The sequence below is a fragment of the Scyliorhinus torazame genome, chromosome 5 (assembly GCF_047496885.1).
Source record: "Scyliorhinus torazame isolate Kashiwa2021f chromosome 5, sScyTor2.1, whole genome shotgun sequence".
Taxonomy (NCBI): Eukaryota; Metazoa; Chordata; class Chondrichthyes; order Carcharhiniformes; family Scyliorhinidae; genus Scyliorhinus; species Scyliorhinus torazame.
Window position 1 is genome coordinate 161,282,348 of NC_092711.1, and position 18,958 is coordinate 161,301,305.

The 18,958-nt window shown below is 45.1% G+C and overlaps 1 long non-coding RNA gene and 2 other non-coding genes across 3 annotated transcripts; all 3 read right to left on the reverse strand.

Moving 5' to 3' along the window:
- Positions 1-1,858: 1,858 nt before the first annotated feature.
- Positions 1,859-3,616, reverse strand: LOC140422293 (uncharacterized). Its single transcript, XR_011947367.1, has 2 exons — positions 3,343-3,616; positions 1,859-2,261 (listed from the first exon to the last, which is right to left on the reverse strand). It is a non-coding gene; the product is annotated as an uncharacterized lncRNA (long non-coding RNA).
- Positions 3,617-4,080: 464 nt separating this feature from the next.
- Positions 4,081-4,154, reverse strand: trnae-uuc (transfer RNA glutamic acid (anticodon UUC)). Its single transcript has one exon. It is a non-coding gene; the product is annotated as a tRNA-Glu (tRNA).
- A 13,349-nt stretch (positions 4,155-17,503) lies between these two features.
- Positions 17,504-17,575, reverse strand: trnae-cuc (transfer RNA glutamic acid (anticodon CUC)). The gene has a single exon. It is a non-coding gene; the product is annotated as a tRNA-Glu (tRNA).
- Positions 17,576-18,958: the final 1,383 nt, after the last annotated feature.

Consider the following 18,958-nt stretch of genomic DNA (forward strand, 5'->3'; position numbering starts at 1 on the left):
GCACGTTGGAAGATATTTAGTTCCCAAAGCAGCCACGTTGCCATGAAGATGGGCTATGGTGGTTACATGGTTCTTCTGTCTAATTTATCTGGGTGTTTCTCGCAGAAGGAAACTGTCATGGTATGAGGGGCAAGTTGTCTGTGGTAGATTGGGAAATTATAATAAACATACCACTGAAAGTGGCAACGCAGGTGGATAAGGAGCTAAGAAGGCAGGCGGCATGCTTGTCTTCATTGGTCGGGGCATTGAGTATGAAAATTGAGCAAGTCATGCTGCAGCTGTACAGAGCCTTAGTTAGGCCACACGTGGAATATTGCCTATAATTCTGGTCACCACATTACCAAAAGGATGTGGAGGCTTTGGAGAGAGTACAGAGGAGGTTTACCAGGATGTTGCCTGGCCTGGAGGGTATTAGCTGTCAGGAGAGGTTGGATAAACTCGGATTGTTTTCATTCGAGTGATGGAGGATGAGGGACGACCTGATAAAAGTTTACAAAATTCTGAGTGGCACGGACAGAGTGGATAGTCCGAAGCTTTTTCCCAGGTTGGTAAAGTCAATTACCAGATGACATAGGCTTAAGGTGCGAGGGGCAAAGTTTTAAAAATATTTTATTAAGGCATTTATGCTTTTATAACAATAAGCAATACAAATGTAAACATAGTTCAGTGTGTAAACATGCCTCCATCTCCCACTGCTCCCGCCTTATCTGGACACAAAATAGCCTAACACTTCCCCCCCCCCCCCCCTATCCCATCACCCCCACCCTCCCCTTTATTGCCTCTGCTGACAGTTTAGTTTTCTCTGAAGAAGTCGATAAACGGCTGCCACCTCCAAACGAACCCTAACGTTGATCCTCTCAGGGCAGGGGCGGATCTACTATGAGACTAATGAAGCTTCAGCTTCAGGGCCCCTAATCCCAGAGGGGCCCCAGAAGCGACTTTACAAGGCAGTCTTAAATTAATTGGCAGGACTTCACTAAAGCAGATAAGTCAGTGCTGGGTCCCAGGTTAAAAGGAAAGTGATTATTCTGCTGCAAAAATGCGATCAGGAAATGCTGAGGATCAAAATTTGCCTCCTCTTCCTAATGTAGCTGTGTCTCGATGAAGAGTGTCACCCCGCGTAAGTGTTTGGGTTAATGCCAGTGTGTGTGTGATTGGGTATTCAAAGAATGCTGATGTGGCCTGGCTCACGGGACTGCTCTCCCCTCATGCACTCTTCACTTGGTCAATTTCACTCGGGTCACATATTTTGCAGCTGTGTATCGGAGGAATGAGAAAGAGCTGGCTCCAAACCTCAGCACAAACACTGGCGCCCTGCTTTGCTAGTTTTGTCTTCAGCCATAGTGTTGATACATTCTGTCCCAAGGCCCTTTCTCTGCCTTCTTTGAAACGCAAAGCTCACTCAGCCTGGGAACTCACGGTGTGAATTCAGATGCCCCCCTTTGCCGGTTTGCTATTTCACTCTCCCAGCCTTCAACTCAGTTTTTACCAGCAGAACTCTCTGTTGCTGTCTAATTCGTACACCAGTGCGATGTGCTGTGCTGACACCCTGGTCCTGTGCTGTCAGCTCCAATATGCCGAGATATGTTTTTGAATGCACATATTTCATTTTGCTCTCCGGCACTTGGGATGTTGTGAGTGTGTACGGTAGCCCATGCAGCCTCTGCTTTTGTTTCATGAGTTTTCAGGTTTGCCGTAACATGTTATGATTGCTGCACTTGACAATCAATGATAAACAGACAAAAGAAAAAAAACCTTTGCAGTCCTGTGCGTGAGAGCAAACCACAATGTATCCGGTGAAACATTATACAGACAGGTGTCACTGTACCAATGTTCATTATAGAGTCAGAGATACAGGTCTCACTGTACCAGTGTTTATTGTAGAGTCAGTGGCACAGGTCTCACAGCACCAATGTTCATTATAGACATGTATTTGAAGGTTATCTTCTGCTATCATCTTTACTTTCGTTTGTTAAAGAACTCAGAGAAAATTCAGCCGATAGGATTGCACACTATGAATCAGAAGCAAAAGGTTAGTGTGAAGATATCACACAAGTTATTCTGATTCTTCCAAACGCATTGTTACAAGGAAATTTTGAGATGGAACAAGTGGTATTGCTTCTTTGAGAGGAGCTTACAAATTTAGGGTAGAAGTTCTATATCAACTCTATGGCTGCTTGATAATCCAGTTACGCAAGAGGATTGACCCATATGAGCAGATTGCGAAAAGGTTAGAGTTCCTCTCAGAATGGTGAACGATTCTGAAATTGATGAGGACAGTATTAAACTTATAATATCGTATTACAAAGATGATATTGACCACAAATTAGTAAACAAGTGTTATCAGTTCAAAGAATATTTGCACCTTAGGAAATCCCAGCACACAGAAGCAAACACGCCATCTAAAATGCAATGCGCACAAGTTCTTCAGCTTATTTGTGAGCAACACCTCATTGAAGTGTTCCTCAATATTACTACTGTGCTTAAGCTGTACTTTACAATGCCTATCACGAGCTATGAAGCAGATCACGAGCTATGAAGCAGAACGGAATTTTTCAAAGCTATCATTTATAAAGAACAAATTTTGGTCTACCATGACTGAAGAGCGCTTAAATTCTTTATGCATATTGTCTCTAGAAAATAACATTGCAAGGAAGCTCTCATATGACAAAGCTGTACGTAAATATGTTGCTAGAAAAAACAGAAAAAAGAGTATTTTGTAAAATGTGCTTCATGTAGTATGTATTCTCATAGGTGTCTAAAATAAAAGATTATATTGACCGTGGTCTTTTCTATGTTTTATTTCATCATTCTAAGATGCATCATGCATGTATATAACATTTCCCTAATTTTCATCCCACCAGAACTCGAAAACTATAAGCATAGGAATTTTTTATTCACACCAGTGACTTTGACATGTGAGATAATCCAGTATAGCAATTTTAATCAAAATCTGAGATATAGTGGTTAAAGTTTTAAGAAATTGTGGTGATCTGTCGAGGAACAACCCCATTGAAGAAGATAACAGTGGTTACCCAGACCCCGTTGCTGATTGCCCCCATAACAGTTCAAGCTTCAGGGCCCCAAAAATGTAGGTCCGCCACTGACTGTGGTTCCTGTGAAACTTGCAACACGACATCCGGCGGACATTCATCAGTAATTCGAAATATCACATTTCAAATTCCAAAACATTGATAGTTAATCTTTTTCGCAATTAGGTTTTGATCAAAATTTGAATAGTTTCCAAAATTTTGTTGATCTTTTTCTCAAGTAAAACTATCACGTTTGCTGAACATGCACAAACTCCCCTGAGTCATACCGGGCAGAAACATTAAAACTTACTCATCTGTAATTATGAGGCAAAGTTTCCTGGTTCAGATTTGTTGTTAAACATTAACAGAACACGTCATCTCACAGCCATGGGATATTTACACTTCCACAAGTTTTGAATGAGATCCTTTCTTCCCCGGCTCCACAGTGGGTGGGAGAGGGACAAGCAGCAGGATTTTACCCCAACTCTCCATTCACCCGCTGCCAGCAGAACGCGGGGACTGCAGCTTCAATCAGCGGGTTACTGCCCATCTCAGGGACACTCCAACCAGGAGCAAACCTCCCAATACACCGAGCACAGGCTCAGAAACATGCAGGTAGATTATACCCCGCTCACTTAACCTCCGAGCAGCATTTACACAATCCCTCAGTCAGTGGAACATCCTTTGAGCTTCTTCTGTTGTATTCAGCTCCTGTGACCTCAATGGACTGAACACTTTCAGTTAGACGTCTTGTTGTCATCACGTTGGAGATTTGCACCCAGATCTGGGAGATATTTGTGTCTGTGAGCAATAAAATCTGGCCCAATACCATCCAAATTTTCACTTGCATCAACATCTCTCCCATTTGCAGCCAATCACTGTCCGTTTTTTCCTGCCTCTGTATTTGTTCTCCACCTGCTGCACTTGTGACTTTTTCAGCTCTGATGTGAAACGACAAATGTCATTGAACTGAGTCTGGCAGAGCTATTTTCTGTGAAACTGCGATTCAGCTTCATTGAAGGTTTTGGTGGACAACAATAATTCATCATTCCCTGACCGGGAATCGAACCCGGAATCAGCGGCGGTGAAAGCGCCGAATCCTAACCACTAGACCACCAGGGAAACTGACAAGAAAAGTTTTAACCCGGGTTTACAGAATATCATTCACCTTTTATTTTCATTTCGAACTTTTGATGAGAAATATACAAAATAACATTTTTAGAATGAACAGAAGTGACATCTTCAGCCAATCACAACACCGATTGTTGTTCGCTGTAACATGAAATCGACAGTGAGGTGAAATAGTCCCAAAAGCTGCTCATGTGTAACTTCCAATTTCCTAAACCCACCAACCTTATCACTGTGGCCCCTGTGAAACTGACAACACAACATCCGGCGGACATTCATCAGTAATTGGAAATAACTCATTTCAATTTTTGAAAACATTGATAGTTAATCTTTTTCGCAATTAAATTTTGATCAAAATTTGAATAGTTTCCAATTTTTGTTGATCTTTCTCTGAAGTGAAACTATCACGTTTGCTGAACATATACAAACTCCCCTGCTTCACACTGGGCATGAACAATAAAACTTACTCATCTGTAATTATGAGGCAATATTAACACAACACGTCATCTCACAGCCTTGTGACACTTCCACAAGTTTTGAATGAGATTATTTCTTCCCCGGCTCCACAGTGGGTAAGAGAGGGACATGCAGCAGGATTTTACCCGAACTCTCCATTTACCCGCTGCCAGCAGAACTCTGTGTCTCTACCCGGCTTCAGCAAAGTAATTTAACCTGGCCGATGGCAACGACTAGTAAACCCCATAAAAAGCGGCTTTTCTTCAGGGAAATTATGTGCTCAGACCTTAAGGAAGGCAACCAGAGGTTATTCCAAACAGCAATTTAATATTTGGGGATGTAATCTCCCCCACTCCGCAGATTGGCAAACTGTAAATTGTAGAGAAAAAAAAGCTTCCTTTTCTCCGTTACCTGTTGCTATAATGGGCGTGGTGCGCGTTAATAAAACTGAAATAGATATCGACACACTGATTTCTTATCACTGAATTGGATCCGCTCACACTGATGTCCCCCCCCCCCCCCCCGCCCCACCCCCCCCCCCCCCCCCCTGGGGCTCTGGACTAACCTGATTTCTGAACATGGATCGGAGACTTGCTGAACTTTCCTCCCAAGCTCAAGTTAACCACAATTAACTGGACATGTTCAGGACTTTCTTTCTGATGTGGAATTAGCTCAGACACAGTGGAGGCTGCCACGTTTCTGCGGGAATGGACAACAATGAATAGGGGGCGGTTAAAAGGCAGGGGAATGGCCCTAAATCATGATTCTCATTTGGAGAGCCGGTTCAGACACCATGGATCAATTGGCTTCCTTCTGTGCAGTAACACTTCATTGAAGCTGCGATGGGCACTAAAGTGAAAGTAACCATGGTGAACTGGACCGCCTATGTCCGTTATTTATACCTGACCTTCCTCAATGTGTCCGTCTGTAACTGAACCTCCCAACACTGAATGTAATCGCAATAACTTGGGACTGTCTATTATGAAAGCTGTCGTGTCGAACTGGGCTCAGTGTAACCTTTCTGATCTGGGCGAGTATTCACAATATATATTGATGATTTAGATGAAGGAACAAAATGTAATATTTCCAAATTTGCAGATGACATCAAGTTGGGTGAGCGGGTGAGCTGTGAGGAGAATGCAGAGATCCTATAGTGTGAATTGTACAAGGTGAGTGAGTGGGTAAATGAATGGCAGATGCAGTATAATTGGGATAACTGCGAGGTTATCCACTTTGGTTGTAAAACAAGAAGGCAGATTATTATCTGAATGGCCATAAATTAGAAGAGGGGAATGTGCAATGAGACCTGGGTGTCCTCATACACCAGTCACTGAAGGTAAGCATGCAGGTACAGCAGGCGGTAAAGAAGCCAAATGGCATGCTGGCCTTCAGAGCGAGAGGAATCGAGTACTGGAGCAGGGATGTGTTGCTGCAATTATACAGGGCCTTGGTAGGCAACACCTAGAATATTGTCTGCAGCTTTGATCTCCTTATCTGAGGAAGGATGTTCTTGTTATAGAGGAAGTGCAGCGAAGGTTTACCAGGCTAATTCCTGGGATGGCAGGACTGAAGTATGAGGAGAGATCGGTTAGGATTTTATTCAATGGAGTTCAGAAGAATAAGGGGGGATTGCATAGAAACCTATAAAATTCTAACAGGACTGGACAGGGTAGATGCAGGAAAGATGTTCCTAATGGTGGTTGTCCAGAACCAGGGGTATGAGGTTACGAGGTTATCGATTTAGGACAGAGATGAGGAGAAATTTCTTCACACAAAGATGGTAAGCCTGTGGAATTCGTTACCGCAATTGAGTCCAAAACATTGTATGGCTTCGAGGAGCAGTTATATATAACGCTTTGGGCTAAGGGACCAAAGGAGATATGGGGGAAGGAGGAATTTGGCTCCTGAGTTGGATGTTGAACCATGATCATACTGAATGGCGGAGTGGGCTTGAAGGGACGAAAGGCCTCCTCCTCCTGCTCCCATTTTTTCTATGTTTCTATGAATGTAACGGTGCTGAACTCGAACTTCCCACATTGAAACCAACTGGACGTAGCTGGAAATGCTCCTAATTAATATACAGATGTTTGAATGAAGCTGGGTGCACAGTTTCAGAGATATTGGTAGCAAAAGGGGCTGTGATGCCATCTCATCACTGGCACTGAGTAAATAATCACGGGGGAGAACCTGACCGTGTTTCCCATTAGGGCTCTGGTCAATCATCCATTAAACCACTAACTCGGCATTATCGGCTTGAAGCCGCGCACACGTCCCGTTTTCATCATTCCAACCCAATGTTATTATTCTGTTATAGTTAATGAAGGGATGTAATTGGAGCAGTCTGTCCCTCTGTCTATTTTACATTGCAGCCGTGTCAGAACATCTGTAAAGTCTGGCAGCAGCTGCACTAATAAGACCATAAGATATAAGAGCTGAAATAGGCCACGCGGCCTATCGAGTCTACCCGCCATTCAATCATGGCTGATATTTTTCTCATCCCCATTCTCCTGCCTTCTCCCCATAACCCTTGATACCCTTATTAATCAGGATCCTGGGCAGCATGGTGGCGCAGTGGTTAGGCCTCATAGCGCCGAGGTCCCAGATTCGATCCCAGCTCTGGGTCACTGCCCATGTGGAGTTTGCACATTTTCCCCGTGTTTGTGCGGGTTTCACCTCCACAACCCAAAGATGTGCAGGGTAGGTGGATTGGACAAGCTAAATTGCCGCTTAATTGTAAACAATGAATTGACTACTCTAATTTTTTTTTAAATTAATCAAGAACCTATCTATCTCTGTCTTAAAGACACTCAGTGATTTGGCCTCCACAGCCTTCTGCGACAAAGAGTTCCACAGATTCACCACCCTCTGGCTGAAGAAATTCTTCCTCATCTCTGTTTTAAAGGATCATCCATTTAGCCTGAGATGGTGTCCTCTGGTCTTTAAGACAGAGACAGATAGATTTTTGATCAATAGGGGGTTCAGGAGTTATGGGCGAAGGCAGGAGAATGGGGATGAGAAAAATATCAGCCATGCTTGAATGGCGGAGCAGACTCGATGGGCCGAGTGGCCTAATTCTGCTCCTATGTCTTATGGTCTTATGGTCATTGCGGGCATCTTGCTCCAAATGGCCCTTTATCATCTGTCAGTTCTTCTGGCTCAGGTTGACACCAAAAGACTCAGGCAGCTATGAGGAGAAGGTCTCAGAGTTAACAGTGGGTTCAGACAACATCACTACTCAAATTCTTAAATCAATAATTGTCCCTTCGCTGCTCTCAGCTTGAGAATTTTATCAAACAATGTGATTGACGAGTTTACGAACGGGGTGATAGAACATAGAACATTACAGCACAGTACAGGCCCTTTGGCCCTCGATGTTGCACCGACCTGTGAAACCACGCTAAAGCCCATCTACACTAATCCCTTATCGTCCATATGTCTATCCAATGACCATTTGAAAGCCCTTAGTGTTGACGGCAGGGCATTCCACGCCCTTACTACTCTCTGAGTAAAGAACCTACCTCTGACATCTGTCTTACATCTATCTCCCCTCAATTTAAAGCTATGTCCCCTCGTGCTAGACATCACCATCCGAGGAAGAAGGCTCTCACTGTCCACCCTATCCAATCCTCTGATAATCTTGTATGCCTCAATTAAGTCACCTCTTAACCTTCTTCTCTCTAACGAAAACAGCCTCAAGTCCCTCAGCCTTTCCTCATAAGATCTTCCCTCCATACCAGGCAACATTCTAGTAAATCTCCTCTGCACCCTTTCCAATGCTTCCACATCCTTCCTATAATGCGGCGACCAGAATTGCACGCAATACTCCAAATGGGGCCGCACCAGTTTTGTACAGCTGCAACATGACCTCAAGGCTCCGAACCTCAATCGCTCTAACAATAAAAGCTAACACACCGTACGCCTTATTAACAACCCTCTCAGCCTGGGTGGCAACTTTCAGGGTTCTATGTACATGGACACCGAGATCTCTCTGCTCATCCACACTGCCAAGAATCTTACCATTAGCCCAGTACTCTGTCTTCCTGTTATTCCTTCCAAAATGAATCACCTCACACTTTTCTGCATTAAACTCCATTTGCCACCTCTCAGCCCAGTGCTGCAGCTTATCTATGTCCCTCTGTAACTTGTAACATCTGTCCGCACCGTCCACAACTCCACCGACTTTAGTATCATCTGCAAATTTACTCACCCATCCTTCTACACCCTCCTCCAGGTCATTTATAAAAATGACAAACAGCAGTGGCCCCAAAACAGATCCTTGTGGCCACCACTAGTAACTGGACTCCAGTCCGAACATTTCCCATCAACCACCATCCTTTGTCTTCTTCCAGCTAGCCAATTTCTGATCCAAACTGCTAAATCACCCTGAATCCCATGCCTCCGTGGTTTCTGCAGTAGCCTACCGTGGGGAACCTTATCAAACGCTTTACTGAAATCCATATACACCACATCAACTGCTTTACCCTCATCCACATGTTTGGTCACCTTCTCAAAGAACTCAATAAAGTTTGTGAAGCAAGACCTACCCTTCACAAAACCGTGTTGACTACCTCTAATCAAATTATTCCTTTCCAGGTGATTATACATCCTATCTCTTATAAACCTTTCCAAGATTTTGCCCACAACAGAAGTAAGGCTCTATAGTTACCGGAGTTGTCTCTACTCCCCTTCTTGTACAAGGGAACAACATTTGCTATCCTCCAGTCTTCTGGCACTATTCATGTAGACAAAGATGACTTAAAGATCAAAGCCAAAGGCTCAGCAATCTCCTACCTAGCTTCCCAGAGAATCCTAGGATAACTCCCATCCGGCCCAGGGGACTTATCTATTTTCACACTTTCCAGAATTACTAACACCTCCTCCTTATGAACCTCAAGCCCTTCTAGTCTAGAAGCCTGAATCTCAGTAGTCTCCTCGACAACATTGTCTTTTTCCTGTGTGAAGACTGACAAAAAATATTCATTTAGCACCTCTCCTATCTCCTCGGACTCCAAGCACAACTTCCCACTACTGTCCTTGACTGGCCCTACTCTTACCCTAGTCATTCGTTTATTCCTGACATATCTATAGAAAGCTTTAGGATTATCCTTGATCCTACCTGCCAAAGACTTCTCATGTCCCCTCCTGGCTCTTCTTAGCTCTCTCTTTAGGTCCTTCCTAGCTAACTTGTAACTCTCGAGCGCCCTAACTGAACCTTCATGTCTCATCTTTACATAAGCCTCCTTCTTCCTCTTGACAAATGTTTCGACTGCTTTAGTAAACCACGGTTCCCTTGCTCGACCACTTCCTCCCTGCCTGACAGGTACATACTTATCAAGGACACGCAGTAGCTGTTCCTTGAACAAGCTCCACATTTCCATTGTGCCGATGCCCTGCAGTTTTCCTCTCCATCCAATGCATCCTAAGTCTTGCCTCATCGCATCATAATTGCCTTTCCCCCAGATATAACTCTTGCCCTGCGGTATATACCTTTCCCTTTCCATCACTAAAGTAAACGTAATCGAATTGTGGTCATTATCACCAAAGCGCTCACCTACCTCCAAATCTAACACCTGTCCTGGTTCATTACCCAGTACCAAATCCAATATGGCCTCGCCTCTCATTGGCCTATCTACATACTGTGTCAGGAAACCCTCCTGCACACATTGGACAAAAACGGACCCATCTAAAGTACTCGAACTATAGAGTTTCCAGTCAATATTTGGAAAGTTAAAGTCCCCCATAACAACTACCCTGTTGCTTTCGCTCCTATCCAGAATCATCTTTGCAATCCTTTCCTCTACATCTCTGGAACTTTTCGGAGGCTACAGAAAACCCCTAACAGGGTGACCTCTCCTTTCCTGTTTCTAACCTCAGCCCATACTACCTCAGTAGCCGAGTCCTCATCAAACGTCCTTTCTGCCACCGTAATACTGTCCTTGACTAACAATGCCACTCCTCCCCCTCTTTTACCACCTTCCCTGCGCTTACTGGAATATCTAAACCCCGGCACCTGCAACAACCTGTAGCCACTTAAAATGGCCAACTCCCGATTCAAAATGGCGAACGGCAAAGGCCGATGGGAAAATCAGGCAACAAGACTAAAACGAGCAGCTGCAGGTTGGCTGTGTATTTACCTCTGGAAAGGCCAGACACTATCGATACCTGCAACCATCAGCATAACAAAACAACAGCCACCTGCATACTAATGAGCAATCCCCGGGAACAATAAGCAACACTTAGACACATAAAGCAAAACCAGACTCTTCGGCGCCAGCAGAAGCCTATACAAAAGGAGGTGAACGAGCACCTCAAGACCGCCCATCGATCAGGGAACCGCTCCAGCGTTGGAGAAAATCGAACCAAGCGATTGGGACAAAGTCCAATCACTTGGGACCAGGTACAGGGTCCGCCCCGAAAGGCGGGAAGCCCCTGGGAACTATAAGAATTGAGCCCCAAGTTCAAGTCGCTGTCTTCTCCACGTCCTCTCCAGCTTCACGCTTCAGCAGCTCCTCTTCAGCTCTTCGTCCTGCCCGGGTCACCCAGCAACAACGAACCAACAGTGACCATGACTGGCGCAGTGAAGATCGAACCTGTAAGTCTTACTTCAATGCGCTCTATGAGATAGGCGCTCCTAGCTACCAATCTGTACCAACTTCGAATCCCGCAGGCTCAGAACCCGAATGAAAGGCCATTTGTTTCCCTGACCTGGTGGGCCAGTTTCAAGTTAAGTATAGGCCTGTTAGTTGTAGAAGTAGCTTAGACATAGAATTTGTGCATGAGTAGCGATTACTGTGTATAATAAATGTGCTATGATTTAAACCTTACTAATCGGTGTGTTGGATTATTGATCATTACTCGGACTTGAACCACGTGGCGGTATCATAAAGATACCTGGCGACTCAGGAGCAAAGGTAATAAAACAGAGCAATTGAATTAAGGCAAAGTTAACAACAAACCATTCCTGGCCCTGCTCTGTCCATGTCTCCGAAATGGCCACAACATCGAAGTCCCAGGTACCAACCCATTCCGCAAGTTCACCCACTTTATTCTGGATGCTCCTGGCATTGAAGAAGACACACTTTAAACCACCTTCCTGCCTGCTGGTACACTCCTGCAACTTTGAAACCTTACTCATGACCTCACTACTCTCAACCTCATGTATACTGGAGCTACAATTCAGGTTCCCAAGCCCCTGCTGAACTAGTTTAAACCCTCCCGAAGAGCATTAGCAAATTTCCCCCCCCCAGGATATTGGAACCCCTCTGGTCCAGGTGTAGACCATCCCGTTTGTAGAGGTCCCACCAACCCCAGAATGAGCCCCAATTATCCAGAATTCTGAAACCCTCCCTCCTGCACTATCCCTGTAGCCACGTGTTCAACTCCTCTCTCTCCCTATTCCTAGTCTCGCTATCACATGGCACGGGTAACAACCCAGAGATAATAACTCTGTTTGTCCTAGATCTAAGTTTCCACCCTAGCTCCCTGAATTCCTGTCTTACATCCCTATCCCTTTTCCTACCTATGTCGTTGGTACCTATGTGGACCACGACTTGGGGCTGCTCCCACTTAAGGATCCCGAAAACATGATCCGAGACATCACGCACCCTGGCACCTGGGAGGCAACACGCCAACCGCGAGTCTCTCTCGTTCCCACAGAATCTCCTATCTATCCCCCTAACTATGGAGTCTCCAATGACTAATGCTCTACTCCTCTCCCTACTTCCCTTCTGAGCAACAGGGGCAGACTCTGTGCCAGAGACCTGTACCCCATGGCTTACCCCTGGTATGGCCCCTCCCCCCAACAGTGTCCAATGCGGTATACTTGTTACTAAGGGGAACGACCACAGGGGATCCCTGTACTGACTGCTTCCTCCCAGCCCCTCTCACCGTCACCCATTTATCTTTATTCTTCAGAGTAACTACATCCCTGAAGCTTCTATCTATGACCACCTCTGCCTCCTGAATGATCCGAAGTTCATCCAGCTCCAGCTCCAGTTCCCTAACGCGGTTTCTGAGGAGCTGGAGATGGGTGCACTTCCCACAGATGAAATCAGGAGGGACACTGACGGCGTCCCTCACCTCAAACATTCTGCAGGAGGAACATTGCACTACCTTCGCTGCCATCCCCTTTAGATAAAAAAAGAAAAAGAAAGAAAGAGCTTACCTGTTATTCACTCCCCTTCTCAGCAAGCACTCACTCAGCAACCACTGCGCCCCGCACAATAATACCTGAGGGAAAATAAAATAAAAACTACTTACCAGTCACCAGCCAATCCCTTACCTGCAGGCCGTGACATCACAGTTCAACTTCTTTCTACTTCTGCCTGCTGTCGAGCCTTCCTCTTGATCTTTAAAGCGGTTGTTTTTTTGGGGTTAGATGAGTGAAGAAGTGTTTTGGGTTTAAGTGTCACTTGACAACAACTCCTCCACAAACCACCTTCAAGTTAGGGTGAGCACAACGGCGTATGCAAATTTTCCCCGCAACAGCCAATCAGCAGCTCCGCTCTACTGACCTCTGTTGGATGCTTGTCTTCACTTGAACAGCTAGGGTCTCTTTCTCAGGTACACCTTCAAGTTAGGGTGAGCACAACGGCGTATGCAAATTTCCCCCGCAACAGCCAATCAGCCAATCAGCAGCTCCGCTCTAATGATAGTTTTCAATTCATTCACATGAAGAGATCGCTTAAAGTCCGAGCCGGATATAACACATTTTAAATACAAGTGTTGTTATTAATTTATTTTTGGGCTCTGTTATTGCATATATTATTCGTGCGGCACAGTGGTTAGCACTGCTGCCTCACAGCGCCATGGCCCCAGGTTCAGTTCCGCCCTGTGTGGAGGTTGTTCTCCCCATAGTGCATGGGTTTCCTGTGGGTGCACGGTTTTCTCCCACAGTCCAAAGATGTGATGGTTAGGTGGATTGGCCATGCTAAATTGTCCCTGAATCTGAAAGGTTTAGATGGGGTTACAGGATTATGGAGATAGGCTGGGGGAGTGGGCCTGGGTGCTCTTTCAGAGGGTTGGTGCAGACTCAATGAGCCGAATGGTCTTCTTCTGTACTGTAGGGATTCTATTCTGTAAAGTATAAAGTATTTAGAGATGTTGTGTAATACGTTATTGATTTTATTTTTTCTACTTGATGTGGTGCCCATGAGTTTGGTTCATGTTATTTCTGGTAACCGTTATGTTCTCCGGCATGGTCTACTAGATTATTGTACATTGTTGTATCATTCACACAGTTCAGTGATAATAAAATACATTCGCGGCGATTTTTAGCACAGAAAAGGAGTTGGTCATGTAAGCCCAATTTTAAAAAAGGGAGGGAGGGAGAAAACGGGGAATCATAGACCGGCTAGCCTGACATCAGTGGTGGAGAGAATACTGGAGTCAATTACTCTGGATGAAATAACTGAACCATTTGGAAAGTGGGACAGGATCGGTCCAAGTCAAGATGGATTCACGAAAGGGAAATCATGCTTGACAGACCTTCTGGAATTTTTGAGGATGTGACCAGAGTGGACAATGGTGAAGTAGTGGATGTTGTGTATCCGGACTTTCAAAAGGTTTTTGACAAGCTCCCACATACGAGATTAGTGAGCAAAATTAAAACTCATGGTATGGGGCGGCAGGTTGGGGGTGGGCGGGGGGGGGGGGGGTGTTAGGGGGGGGATGGGGGGGGTCGGTGGCAATGTATTGACGTGGATTAGAACTGGTTGGCAGACAGGAATCAGAGAGTGGGAATAAATGGGTCATTTTCAGAGTGGCAGGAAGTGACTAGTGGGGTACTACAGGGTTCAGTGCTGGGATCCCAACTGTTCACAAAATACACTAATGATTTGGACGAAGGAATTGCATGCAATATCTCCAAATGTGCAAATGACACTAAGCTGGGTGGCAGAGTGTGCAGTGAGAAGGATGCAAAGAGGCTGCAGGGTGACTTCGACAGGCTGGCTGAGTGGGCATATACTTGGCAAATGCAATATAAAATGGGTAAATGTGAGGTTATCCACTTTGGTGGCAAACGCAGGAAGGCAGATTATTATCTGAATGGTGGCAGTTTAGGAACAGGGGAAGTGTAACGAGGCCTGGGTGACATGGTGGAACAGTCGCTGAAGGTTGGCATACTGGTACAGCAGGTGGTGAGGAAAGCTAATGGCGTGCTGGCCTTCATAGCGAGAGGATTTGAGTATAGGAGTAGGGATGTCTTGCTGCAGTTATATAGGGCCTTAGCGAGGCCACACCTTGAGTATTGTGTGCAGTTTTGGTGTCCGAGTTTGAGGAAGGACATCCTTACTATTGAGGGTTTCCAGCGAATGTTCATCTTACTAATTCACAGGATGGCAGGACTGACATTTGAAAGACAGGATCGACTGGGCTTGTACTCACTGGAGTTTAGAAGAACGAGAGGGGATCTCATAGAAACATAGAAAATCCTGATGGGACTGGACAGGCTAAATGCGGGAAGAATGTTCCCGATGTTCGGAACTTCCAGAACTAGGGGGTCCCAGCCTAAGAATAAGGGGTAAGACACTCAGGACTGAGGTGAGGAAGAACGTCTTCTCTCGGAGAGTTGTGAGCTTGTGGAATTCTCTGCCACAGAAAGCTGTTGGGTCCAGTTAATCGGATATATTCAAGAGGGAGCTGGGATTGGCCCTTGCAGCTAAAGGGATCAAGGGTATGGAGAGAGAGTGGGAGTGGGATACTGAATTTGCATGATCAGCCATGATCGTATTGAATGGTGGTACAGGCTCGAAGGGCCGAATGGCCTACTCCTGCACCTATTTTCTATGTTTCTATGTCGGGGTTGAGCATTGACAAGAAAGTACCAAGAGAAAAGGTGGAGATTTCACACATAAGCCACTAGAATTATGATTTTTCTTTGAATGTATGTGTAATTTAGCTGCTGTCGTAATCTCACCGGCACACATTCTACGCATCCATCTCTCTCTCTTTATTTCCTAATTGTTGCAGCAAACTTGGCAGCGATCGTGATCCTGTCCCGAGGAAGATGTGGCTACTCCCGATGTATCACCTGCTACTTGGTGTCTATGGCAGTGTCAGACTTCACAGTCATTGTTAGCTCTGTAATACTAAACCGGATTGCTGGCATTTATTTCCCATTCACTTTCCTGTCCATCACACACGTATGTCGTTGCCGGGCTGTCCTAAACTGCAGTGTTTGGAGTTTCTGTATGGCTAACAGTAGCTTTCACCTTTGACAGATACGTGGCAATTTGTTGCCAAAATCTGAAAACAAAATATTGCAGAGCGAAGCCAGCGGCAGTTGCCATCGTGGCAATTTGTATATGTTGCTTTTTTGCATCTTCTTTCCTGTATTTGATTTATAAACCGTTGTACATAATTAATGACGTGCCCTGGTTCTGCAGTGTAAAGGTCATGTTTTACACATCACCAGTATGGATCGCATATGACTGGATAATCCGCATTTCCACTTGGCTCTCATTCATTCTGATTATATTGCTCAATGCTCTGACCATCAGAAACATCCGAGTGGCCAACAGAGCCCGCAGGAGACTCAGGAGCCAGAACAATGGAGAGAATGAGAGTGACCCGGAGATGGAGAAGCGGAGAAAGTCCATTGTTTTACTGGTCGCCATCTCGGGCAGCTTCATCCTGTCCTATGTGTTAACTGTGATTGCCTTCCTCTACGTTAGGATTGCGGGAACTACTTATTTCTCTGGCTCCAACTTCGAGGAATCAAATTATATTCTGGAGGAAAGCGGAATTATCTTGCAGGTGCTCAGTTACTGCAGCAACCCGTTTATTTATGCTGGGACACAGAGTAAATTCCGAGACGAGTTAAGGAATGGGGTGAAATATCCATTCATTCTGATCCGGAAAATATTTAAATAATGCCAACAGTCCAATGCTGTAATAATTCACCGTTATCGTCCACGTATAAATATTATCCAATCCCAGTTACATTGTCATATTTTGTGTCGTTTATCCTCTGAACGATTTTAGAAATATACAAGCCTGATCACCGCACAATTCAGATTTTAACCTCTTTTCAGTTAGTTGCCAATTCTCTTTCCCGGAGACTCACTGTGTGTGTGGGATGCTCTGTATTGAAGTGATCCTGAATTTACACAGTTCAACCTCTGGTGTGACCTAGGAACCAACTTCCACCAAACAATGGCATTTACCAAATTCAAACAAAATCTGGCCGAATATCAGCCAGATTTTCGCTTGCGTCAGCATCTCTCTCACCTTGCAGCCAATCACTGTCCGTTTCTTCCTGCCTCTGTATTTGTTCTCCACCTGGCTCCACAGTGGGTGAGAGAGGGACAAGCAGCAGGATTTTACCCGAACTCTCCATTCACTTGCTGCCAGCAGAACGCGGGGACTGCAGCTTCAATCAGCCGGTTACTGCCCATCCCGGGTACACTCCAACCAGGAGCAAAGCTCCCAATACACCGAGCACAGGCTCAGAAACATGCAGGTAGATTATACCCCGCTCACTTAACCTCCGAGCAGCATTTACACAATCCCTCAGTGAGTGGCCCTTCCTTTGAGCTTCTTCTGTTGTATTCAGCTCCTGTGGCCTCAATGGACTGAATTATTTCAGTTCGAAGTTTTCTTTTCATCACGCCCGAGATTCGGACCCTGATCTGGAGGATAATTGTGTCGGTGTGAGCAACAAAATCTGGCCCAATAACACGCAGATTTGCGCTTGCGTCAACATTTCTCTCACTTGCAGCCAATCACTGTCCGTTTCTTCCTGTCTCTGTATTTGTTCTCGACCTGACTTTTTCAGCTCTGATGTGAAACGACAAATATCACTTAACTGATTCTGGCAGAGCTCTTTTCTGTGAAACTGCGATTCAGCTTCGTTGAACGGTTTGGTGGACAACAATAAAGCATCGTTCCCTGACCGGGAATTGAACCCGGGCCGCGGCGGTGAGAGCGCCGAATCCTGACCACTAGACTACCAGGGAAACTGACAAACAGGGTTTTAATCCGTCTGACAGTATATAATTCGCCTTTCATTCTTATTTCCCAGTTTTAATTAGAAATATACAAAATTACATATTTAGAATGAACAGAAGTGAAATCGTCAGACAATCACAACAGCAATTGTTGTTCGCTGGAACACGAAATCGACAGTGAGGTGAGATAGCCCAACAAGCTGCTCATGTGTAACTATCAATTTCCAAAACCCACCAACTTGATCACTGTGGCTCCTGTGAAACTTACAACATCCGGCGGACATTCATCAGTAAATAGAAATAACTCATTTTAGTTGTTAAAAACATTTTTTGTCGCAATTAAGTTTTGATCAAAATTTGAAGTTTCCAGTTTATGTTGATCTTTTTCTGAAGTGAAACTGTCACGTTTGCTGAACATAAACAAACTCCCCTGTTTCAGACAGGGCAGGAACATTAAAACTTACTCATCTGTAATTAGGAGGCAAAGCTTCCTCATTCCGATTTGTTGTTAAACATTAACACAACACGTCATCTCACAGCCTTGTGACATTTACACTTTTGGAAGGTGTTTCTCTCTTCCCCGGCTCCACAGTGGGTGAGAGAGGGACAAGCAGCAGGATTTTACCCTAATTCTCCATTCACCCGCTGCCAGCAGAACGTGGGGAATTGCAGCTTCAATCAGCGGCTAACTGCCCATCCCGGGGACACTCCAACCAGGAGCAAAGCTCCAAATACACCGAGCACAGGCTCAGAAACATGCAGGTAGATTATACCCCGCTCACTTAACCTCCGAGCAGCATTTACACAATCCCTCAGTGAGTATCATTTCCTTTGAGCTTCTTCTGTTGTATTCAGCTCCTGTGACCTCAATGGACTGAATAATTTGAGTTCGAAGTTTTCTTGTCATCACGCCCGAGATTCGGACCCTGATCGGGGGGGGGGGGGGATTATTGTGTCTGTGTGAGCATCAAAATCTGGCCCAATACCACTCAAATTTTCGCTTGCTTCATAATCTCTCTCACTTTGCAGCCAATCACTGTCCGTTTCTTCCTGCCCCTGTCTTTGTTCTCCACCTGCTGCACTTGTGACTTTTTCAGCTCTGATGTGAAACGACAAATGTCACTGAACTGATTCTGGCAGAGCTCTTTTCTGTGAAACTGCGATTCAGCTTCGTTGAACGGTTTGGCGGACAACAATAAAGCATCATTCCCTCACCGGGAATTGAACCCGGGCCGCGGCGGTGAACGGGCCGAATCCTAACCATTAGACCACCAGGGAAACTGACAAACAGGGTTTTAACCCGTCTGACAGTATATCATTCGCCTTTCATTCTTATTTCCCAGTTTTAATTAGAAAATATACAACATTACATGTTTAGAATGAACAGAAGTG